Source organism: Hyperolius riggenbachi, chromosome 5 (assembly GCF_040937935.1).
Source record: "Hyperolius riggenbachi isolate aHypRig1 chromosome 5, aHypRig1.pri, whole genome shotgun sequence".
NCBI lineage: Eukaryota > Metazoa > Chordata > Amphibia > Anura > Hyperoliidae > Hyperolius > Hyperolius riggenbachi.
In genome coordinates, this window is record NC_090650.1 from 329,089,433 (window position 1) to 329,099,947 (window position 10,515).

General features: G+C 42.5%; 1 long non-coding RNA gene across 1 annotated transcript; it reads right to left on the bottom strand.

The window, feature by feature from the left end:
* Positions 1 to 237: 237 nt before the first annotated feature.
* On the bottom strand, positions 238 to 5,887 carry LOC137517710 (uncharacterized). The gene is made up of 2 exons (XR_011020632.1): positions 5,799 to 5,887; positions 238 to 485 (listed from the first exon to the last, which is right to left on the bottom strand). It is a non-coding gene; the product is annotated as an uncharacterized lncRNA (long non-coding RNA).
* Positions 5,888 to 10,515: the final 4,628 nt, after the last annotated feature.

Consider the following 10,515-nt stretch of genomic DNA (forward strand, 5'->3'; position numbering starts at 1 on the left):
GTTCTGTATATTAATATAGAATTGCAATTTGTGTCATCAGAAGAGCTCCAAAATTAGTGTATCTGGCAACATGCGTCTTACTTAATGCCCTGAAAGATAATATTCCTCTGTACGTAAATATATTGTTAAACCATAGTTAACGCACTTGCTGTTAAAAGTAACTCAGGGCAAGTCAAGCATTATAATGCTTTCCATATGGTTGGTTCTTTAAAGTTCAATCAAGAATGACAGAAGTGATAACGCATTGATCACCAGTTTATTGTTAGAAGGTAAAAAGCAAGTCATGTTCTTAGTCAACAGTACCACCTTCTGTCAGCTGATAGGTACTGCTTCTTCTGTAGCTTGATTTTGCTTGCCAGTTAAAAATCTTGTAGACAGATAGACAATGTAGTATGATAACATGCAATTACAACATTAATCGGCATGTCTTTGATTAAACAGTATGCTCAGTCCCCCAGGTGTTTCCATGTTTGTGTCCCTGGAGCCTGCATAGAATAAACAGAGCATATTTGAAATAAAAAAAACAGAACTCAAATTGGGAATGTAATTATCTCTTTCCATTTCTTCTCTTCTTCACCATTGTTTGTCTGCTGTCTATCACAGTTCTGTTTAGACTCAGGCGGTAGGGCGTAAAGAGAATTTTTTAGACAAAAACACTAAAGGCATGTACACATTATAAATAATTGTTGCCCTATACAATTTTTCATGATTGTTTCTGGTGACATTCTAGGAATAATGACTGTATAGATGCAGTGCTTGTCTCCTTTCCAAGCAGCCTGTTTTGTTCTATGAATAGAGGAGTGTATATTACTAATGAAGCTGTCAATAGCATCGGGAGACATCTGCATGTACACTAGCTTTCTGAACAATCGACCACAAATTATTATTTTGGTGATTGTCAACAAAAACCTTATGTGTGTTCATAGCTTAAAGTGAACCTGAGGTGGAAATTAACTTATCAGATAAACTATGTTATCTATCCTCCTACACCTAAAATGAAGGATTTATATGGCTGTAATTCCTTATCAGTGAGGATAACACTATACTCTGACTAGGTCCTGACTGGAGGGAAGCTGTAACTTGCACACTGATTGTTAACCCATTAGCAGCTTTAATAGAGTTATCTGGATCCATCTGAAAATGGCGCCTGCGAATAATGGCACACGGTGTTGCCACTAATCCGTTTGCTGCTTATCGCTATTTAACGTTAAAGCCTTATTGTTATTTAACGTTAAAGCCTTATTGTTATTTAGCGTTAACACACAGAACCCTCTCTGTACCTATCCCTAACCCCTAAACCCCCTGGTGGTGCCTAACCCTAACTACCCCCCTGGTGGTGCTTAACCCTAACTACCCCCCTGGTGGTGCCTAACCCTAAGACCCCCCCCCTGGTGGTGCCTAACCCTAACCACCCCCCTGGTGGTGCCTAACCCTAACCACCCCCCTGATGGTGCCTAACCCTAAGACTCCCCCCCCTCCCCCAGTGGTACCTAACCCTAACCTTGACAGTGTTACATTAAATCCATTCACCGTTTTGCAGTTAAATAACGTCTGCAGTTTGGCTTATGTAGGGCGCTATTGATAAATAACGTTACTGTGGGCAATAACGTCTGCTATTTGGCAAATGGACGGCACTATTGATAAATAACGTTAGTGTGTGCCACTATTGATAAATAACGTTAGTGTGTGCCGTTTTTCTTCTTTTTTCCCTGTGCGCCATTATTATGCAGTACTAACGATAAATAGCGATAAGCGTATCTTTTTAATGCGGCGCCATTTGTATGCATAGGCACTGTGCGCCATTATTCACTGATCCGGAGTTATCTGGTCTGAGATAAGTGCACTGCTTTTGACCGGAAAAACCCCTTTGTGCTGTAAATTCTTGGAATGCTTTGTTCTCTCTCTCTAGCAGAAAATATAGAATCTGAAAGTGACAAGTGGCCATAAAGCACATTACACAAATACACATTAGGGTAGAAACACACTAGGCAGAATCGCATATGCATTTTCCATAGCACATAGTGGAAAACGCTATGTGCTATGGAAAATGCATATGCAATTCTGCCTAGTGTGTTTCTACCCTCACAGCAGTACTAATTTAGAAGCAAGAAAATGTAACAAAGAAATAAGGTAAGTGCTAAAATAAATTGGCCTGGAGCACTTGCAGGACTATAAATAAATTAAACTCTTTTAGGCAGAACATGAAAAAAGGAACACAATCTAGTTATTTGCATGCATGGCTCTTGGCACTATACATACATATGTCTCATCATGTCACATGTCACCTCAAGTACGTGTTAAGGTATCCATATACTACTATTAAACGAATATTGCTTATTTACCACCTTTGACTTTTGCCCCACTTAGTTTAGAACTCAACATAGATGAAAATGATCCAGTTCTATATCCTAACTTCCCCTCTATTGTAAGCCCCTTCCTTACGCCTAACTGTAACCTCCTTCCATTGTATAGTCATTACTGCCACCTAACCCTAAGCTCTTATCCCTCACTGTGAAAAATTCAACCTTATCCTATCCTATCCCATATTCCTTTAAAAGAAATAGCACCTAGATTAATCACGCAACCTCTACTGATAATCAACTTCAATAGTATTCTTTGACAACAGTCACTAGAAATCTGTTCTAAGATTTTTCATAATTGTTCTTTATCTTTAGTGCTTGTTTCTTCTAGGGGCGATTTGCAGCATTTCCCAGCATGCTAATGTGTGGGGAAAAATGTACAGCCAACTGCATTTTTCTCAAACTGTTTCCAAAACCCCACAGCCAAGCATGGCACAGCTAGATGGATTTGGATGTGTACTGACATCAGCACAAATGATAAGCTGTAGTAAGAGTTACAAAAGTGGGTATTATAACCTCTTACTAAGGGCTCTTTCCCACTACCCCGATTACATGCACACGTTATGAATTACAGCATGATGTCGGGCAGTTGCGATTTAACGCTTATCAGTGGCGCTAGTTCTAATTCACCCGACATTAAAACGCTTGTGCAGGACGATTAAAAGCTCCCAGAGGTGTTACAACGTAACACTCTGGAACACTTTGCCTGTTGTGAAAGGTAACATGAAAGTCAATAGACTTTTATGTTACCTTTCTATCCGCATCTTAGGTGCTTTCCGTCAAAACTGACGAAACGATGCCTAGTGTGAAAGAGCCCTAAAGAATAAGTTATAGAAAAGGGGACACCTGTCCTCACAATAGTTTGTTACCTGGAATAATCATGAACAATTGCTTTGAACGATGAAACTCTAGCATATGTAAGTAATTCTACTGATAAAACAGTAGAGACAACCATAACAGATATCACTTATTCAAAGAAACACTGAAAAGAATCATAAGTCAGGTTTAAAAATAAAAGAACAAAAACACAAGAAGAAATGAGAGGAAAGTGCAGAGCATATTGTTCCCAGGAGTGAAATCATGCACCCTTTATACAGCCTCATTAGGGGCTTTCAACTTTACCCTGGAGGAAAAGCTAATGATTTCAATACAGGAAAAAAAACTGCCATTTCAAGCAGATAAAACTTCACAGTGTGAGCAGCTTCAGAGTACAGAATCAGATAATTACACATGCCTATTTACAACAGGTTGACTTAAAAGTGGACCTATCAGTAAAAGCATAGTACATAAATCAGTAGGATATATGTCAAAGTAACTAAACTGCATTGTTATTTTGAGTAAAAAGTCTTCTTTCTGTACTATGATTAAAAAGTATTGTTCCAAAGATTCTAATTCATGGTTGAGCATAGGCTCAGCATGAAGTCATCTTACGAAGTCTGGAATTGGCAAAGGTGTCCTATGTATGGCATCATTAGCATCATTAGAGAAAGCAGGCAAAACAAAAACAAAAACAAACAACTGTCTGCTGTTTTTAATGAAGCCACGAGGATGACATAATAAGAACACTAACCATGATGAACATCATAATGCACAGCCTCTTATTCAATAAGAAAAAATGGTTTCCCACACTGGGATAAGTCTGAAACAAGCTGTATGTTGGATTGATGTGGCTCTGTAAAATGTATTAGCCACATGCTCACTATACACCAGCAGTTCTGGATGTGCGGCCTAGCTTACAGGAGCAGAAAAAGATGATCTGCATATTTAGGAGTAAGGCATAATGGGAAACCACAGTTACTAACTTACAGTTGGATTATTGCAAACATCTTCTGTTTTAAGACAGCAAAATTATATTTCACACTTGGATGGTTCTACGTACCAGTTGCTGTAAGCGGCCTGCGCATGCGCAGTCCTCGAAAGACTGAACCTCGTATGTGCAGGACCTTTCGAGAACCACACATGCGAAGAACCTTTATAGCGACAGGTGCATTATCACCTCAGGTGCGCAGACGGACCTCACCTGCGCAGTTGCGCACATCTTTGTCTGAAGTTTGGCAGGCTAACAGGGACACCAGTGGGACCATGGAGGGTACCCAGAGGATGCTGAGGGACCTTGTGGTCTACGGGGGCTAAAGGAAGCCCCAGGTAAGTTCAGATTTGCATTTAAAGGGTCTCCTCAGGTTCCCTTTACGGGTTGAATTTGAAGGAGCCAATCTTTCTAACACATTTATTCTATAGTTAAAAAGTTGCGCTTCTGTTTTCTTTATCAGAAAAAATCTCTTAAATAATGTATCATCATATAGATTTTTGGTAATATTATCGGAAAACATAAGCGTGAGAATCACGTAGCTTGGGATCTACTTAACACAACTGTGTAGCAACTGCAGAAAATGGTTCCAACGGGTGAATTGATGTATTATTTAAATAATGTTTAAAGTATGTTCCTGGGAAACCTTAGGAACATTTTCATGTGTTGCTTCTACAGGATTGCATTGCAAATTCATAATTAGACCCCGTGGACTGTAAACCACTAATTCTATAATGTAATTTGCAAAATAAGTGTAAAGGAAAAAAAGGCTGCTGCCAGTCATTCCCCTTCCATATTACAAGCTAATGGTTGACTAAGAAAAGTGAGGAGACTGATTTTATTTCTTGCAATTACATCCTACAGTTTAAACCTCTGCGCATTTTTATACAATTTATATAATTGGATCACCATGTTTTATTCACTAGAGCCTGCACAATTAAAACAATGTCAGTTCAATATATTGCCTAAATAAACAAGGAAGAAAGCAGACATACAGAAGGCAGCCCTGACAGTTTTTTCAATTAGCTATGAATAATTAAGTGACATACACAAAATGTAGATTCCACTTTTTATCTTATGTAAATATGACTGCAACCAAATTATACAGTCGTACCAAAGTAAATTAGAACAGTAATAATTATGCAGGATGCTTAATTCCCACTGAAGGGTGCATTGCATTACTTATTCCTGTCCTTTGAGCTGTCCTGCAGAGCCTTTCAGAGTGATTTCTCTGTATAGCATCCATAATTTAAGGTGCAGAAAACAAGAGGAGATTGTGTATAGATGCCGTTTCTCCTAAGAAAGCCTTTTGATCCTCGCGCTGTCAGAGACCAACTAAAATTCAACTCTTGCTTCACAGCATGATATGTTTTTTGGCTGAGTTTTCGTGACTGAAAACTTCTGTAAGTTGCAGAACTGAATTAGGGTGAGCATACACTAATATTACAGTGAAACTACATCCATCTTTTTGTGTACTAAGTTACATACTGTATCTGGGCACAAACACCAACTAAAACCACCAACTCCCCTGCTACCTGTCTGCTTGAACAGTACATGTAATCCTTGCCATACACCTAGATTTTAACTCAATTAGGTAAGAGATCAATATCTCCTTGATATCTTTCCAATACCTGGATAACCATCTTGCACCTCTAGATATTGAATGAGATTTCAGCAAAACTCTGATCAGCTCGCTTGTACTGTTTGAAGCAGTAGAAAGTTATGTGACTGTTGACTGGACACCCCTCTCACCCAACTGACATTAAGAATCTACATAAGGCCTCAGCTAAATGAGGGCCCATTTCCACTTCTAAGTGATGCGAATGCAGCTACCTAGCCGCATCGCATCACTTCAGCCACCGGCCGCATCACTTCCACATCTCCCGATGCGGAAGTGTATTGGAGGAGATGGGACGCAGCTGCGGGCGGCCGCGGACGTGCGATAATGCTATGCAGCATGCTATGTAGCCGCATCGCACCGCTCCTAGTGGAAACGGGCCCTTACACTACAGTAAATAACTGAGGTAGGAAGTGAGACATGTTCTCGTAAGAACAATACCAACCTATGAGAGATTCTTACACACTACTCATTTTTAATGAAAGCACACCTGACCTGAGGTGTGTTTCATTCTTTGAAAAGTTTGACTTTAGGCTAAAGTCAGATTTTATTTTTAGACAGGAAGAGGCAGGCTTGCTGTGATGTTCCCTGCTATCATCCTCCAATTTCCTCCTCTTCCCCACCCCATCCATTTTCCTAAAGAGTAAGAATTAAGAGGGTGATAGGCGGAAACATTGTAGCAAGCCTGCTTCTTCCTGTCTCAAAGCAGACCTGAACATAGAACGTACTCTCTGCTCTAAAAGATACACAAAAGCATAATAACCTTTAATCAAAAACATATATTTGTTACAGCTTATACAAATCCTAAAATACTGTTTACCCTTGGGAACACCATATTTTAGTGGTACAGGGTTGGACTGGAAAAGCCCCAAAGCTACCCTTTGTGTTCTTCCAGCCAGTATGGAATAGAACCATTGGAGGACTAAACCATTAATGCTCCAGTACACTTAGAGCCTGAGAGATCAAGCAGTATCAGGATGGAGCACTCACCTCTGTCTCTGGCCATGAGCAGGTCATTTCAAATCTGGACAAGGGCTGTTTCACAGCTGTGGTGCTTCTTGAAGTTAGATTGCAGGGGATCAATTATGTTGTTCCTTGAGAGCCTGGCTACAAGTTGGATGCACAGCCTTCAGGTGCGGTGCTAAAAGACAAAATAGGCAATTGCCCCCGGGTAGTGATGGGCGAACACCTGGATGTTCGGGTTCGGGAAAGTTCGCCGAACATGGCCGAGATGTCCGGCATGTTCGGGCCGAACCCCGAACTTTCCGAACATCCAGCTTTTGGGGGCCATATGGGGTCGCAGGCATAAGGGGGGAGCATGCCCCGATCGCGGGGGGGGTCGGAAATTCCCCCCACCCCCTCCGCTAGCGCTCCCCCCTCTGCCCGCTTCCCCATACAAAAGTTTAAGCAAAGTACCTGTAGTGGATGGCCTGGCAGTGGGCGGCACTGTGGAGTGAGGAAGAGGAGTCCGGAGAGTGACGAGTTGAGGGAGGCCGGGCAGCGGGCGGTTCAGAGGAAGTACCCTTGTGGTACTTCCGCCCTTTCTCTGACCTCACGCCCGCTGCCCGGCCTCCCTCAACTCGTCACTCTCCGGACTCCTCCTCCTCACTCCACAGTGCCGCCCACTGCCAGGCCATCCACTACAGGTACTTTGCTTAAACTTTTGTATGGGGAAGCGGGCAGAGGGGGGAGTGCTAGCGGAGGGGGTGGGGGGAATTTCCGACCCCCCCCGCGATCGGGGCATGCTCCCCCCTTATGCCTGCGACCCCATAGGGGGGCAGTATTCGGCCGAACAGGGCCCTGTTCGGCCGAACAGGGGCCCTGTTCGGCCCTGTTCGGCGGCCATTAGAAGTTCGGGGCGAACCCGAACTTAAAAGGCCGAACACCATCAGGTGTTCGGCCGAACGCGAACATCACCCGAACAGGGTGATGTTCTGCAGAACCCGAACAGTGGCGAACACTGTTCGCCCAACACTACCCCCGGGCCCCAGAGTCCCTGGGGACCCCCTTTGCCGTCCAAAGATGGTGTTTCCCATTCTGGCCAACACGTCTTTGTTGCTAGCTGGACTAGACTAGGGGAATCGGATGTGCCTGCTTGACTCTGTTCTGGTGAGCCAGGCTTAATTGCTCACTTTCCTGTCTCTCTGCTCTAGTGGGGGGTGGGTGTTGAGTGTTCTTGAAGCCTGGCCTGGCTGCCATGTAAACATGGGGAAGGGGCAGAGGGGGTGGTTTTTTGCCTAGAGGGCCCCTTGGGTTTTTGGGCCCCAAGGCCCCAGTTCACCTAGAACCGGCCTTGACAGCCTTTTTAATAACTTTTGCAAGAAAGGGGAGGTTGGAGAGAGGTCAGTAGCTGTTCAAAATATCTGGATTTAAGGATGATTTCTACTTGAGCAGTGGCCTAATGATTGCTTCTTTCAGACAGGTAAGAAACTTCCCTGCTTGCAAATAACAGCTTCTACAGTTTGGGAAATGCTGGCCTGAACAGATCAGGGCGTTTCAACATGAACTGTGTTGGGACAGGGTCCAACTGGGGAAGGTTTAGAGTGATGCACTAGCCATTTCTTTTCAGATTGTACATACTTTACTTCCAATGTGTTTAAAATCTGAGGCCTAAGTATAAACTGTCAGCTTTTCATTTTATATAATCATTGCCTATGCCTTAATGTTTATATTATTCTGTTCATTATGTTTAATGATATAAGCTGCATTTATCTGGCTTTAGGAACATTAGCATATGGATAGACCTAGTAAAAGACCTACTATATAGTTTTTAATTTACATAAAAATAGTTAACCAGTGCATTTGAATATCATTTATATAAAAAGTGAGATATTCAAATAAAGAATAACTTTATAGGCAAAAAAAGTATTTCTACATAATGACTTTGGATACGGGGAGCAGATGGTTGAAGGCTATAAATTATCCACAATGCTCAGGGAGTTGTTCGGGCAAATAATTGTAAGTTTTACAGATCATTCTATGCTTGATAAATGGATGCACCAAAGAATACCAATAGGGAAACAGGTCTCTTTTTCTATCCTGTCTAATTAGCTTGTCATTGAAGTGGAGATGGTGGCTCAGAGACATGGAATTAAACCACCAAACATGTTCAAAAGGGTTATGTTTCCTTAGGAGATACGAGGTGAATTGTATGTGTTAAACATTCTATAGTTCAGTTGCCAAACCATAAAGTGAATAAGCTAAAACGTAGCTAGTGTAATTAGGTTTGGATGTCTACATTTATGAAAGACTGGGCAATATTACAACAAAGCAATGTTGATATTAACAAGCGTTTTGTTATAAAATACAACTTAAAGTGAAACAAATGCTAGAATATGTCTGCAATTTTGGACGCAGTGGATAAGTTCCTTACTGGTTTTTTGTCAGTTAGGGAAAAAATGCCTAGGCTTTCATGTAATAGGTCAAGAGATTGCACATCCCAATCCGTCACCCAGGGCTGGATTTAGCATAAGGCACTGTACAAGAGCCTTATACTGCAAAGGGGGGCCTCTGAATGTCCCTATTTTGCAATTCAAAGAGCGCAAGCCCTGTCACCACCACGGCCCACCCACAATCGTGTCTCCCAGTTGCACACAGTTCAGTTGCCAGCCTGTGGTCCCACCCCCCAGCAGTTTGGGGGTGTGGCCTGTGTTGAGGGACAGAGCTTAGGGTACCAGAACGCCTCTGCCCAGAGGCTCCTGAGTTGTTAATCTGGCCTTGCCATCACCTCACCGATGCCACAATTGTCTACGTGCTTGGCTAGTGGCAGCATACACCCCAAAGTGCCAGATATTGCTACTTCCTTTTAAATGGACAGGGAAACCTGGTCAAGGCAATCTCCTTAACTCCAAACTGAATGTCAGAATGGGAAAGAAAGGTGATTTAAGCAATGTTGAGCGTGGCATGGTTGTTGGTGCCAGACGGGCCGGTCTGAGTATTTTACAATCTGCTCAGTTACTGGAATTTTCACGCACACCCATTTCTAAGGTTTACAAATAATGGTGTGAAAAGGGAAAAACATCCAGTATGCGACAGTCCTATGGGCGAAAATGCCTTGTTCATGCTAGAGGTCAGAGGAAAATGGCCGACTGATTCAAGCTGATAGAAGAGCAACGTTGACTGAAATAACCACTTGTTACAACCGAGGTATGCAGAAAAGCACAACACGCACAACCTTGAGGTGGATGGGCTACAACAGCAGAAGACCCCACCGGGAACCACTCATCTCCACTACAAATAGTAAAAAGAGGCTACAATTTGCACAAGCTCACCAAAATTGGACAGTTGAAGACTGGAAAAATGTTGTCTGGTCTGATGAGTCTCGATAGAGTCAGAATTTGGCGTAAACTGAATGAAAACATGGATCCATCATGCCTTGTTGGTAGTGGTGGTGTAATGGTGTGGGAGATGTTTTCTTGGCACACTTTAGGCCCCTTAGTGCCAATTGGGCATTGTTTAAATGCCATGGGCTACCTGAGCATTGTTTCTGACCATGTCCATCCCTTCATGACCACCATGTACCCATCCTCTGATGGCTACTTCCAGCAGGATAATGCATCATGTTACAAAGCTCAAATCATTTCAAATTGGTTTCTTGAACATGACAATGAGTTCACTGTACTAAAATGACCCCCACAGTCACTAGATCTCAAACCAATAGAGCATCTTTGGGATGTGATGGAACGGGAGCTTTGTGCCCTGGATGTGCATCCTACAAATCTCCATCAACT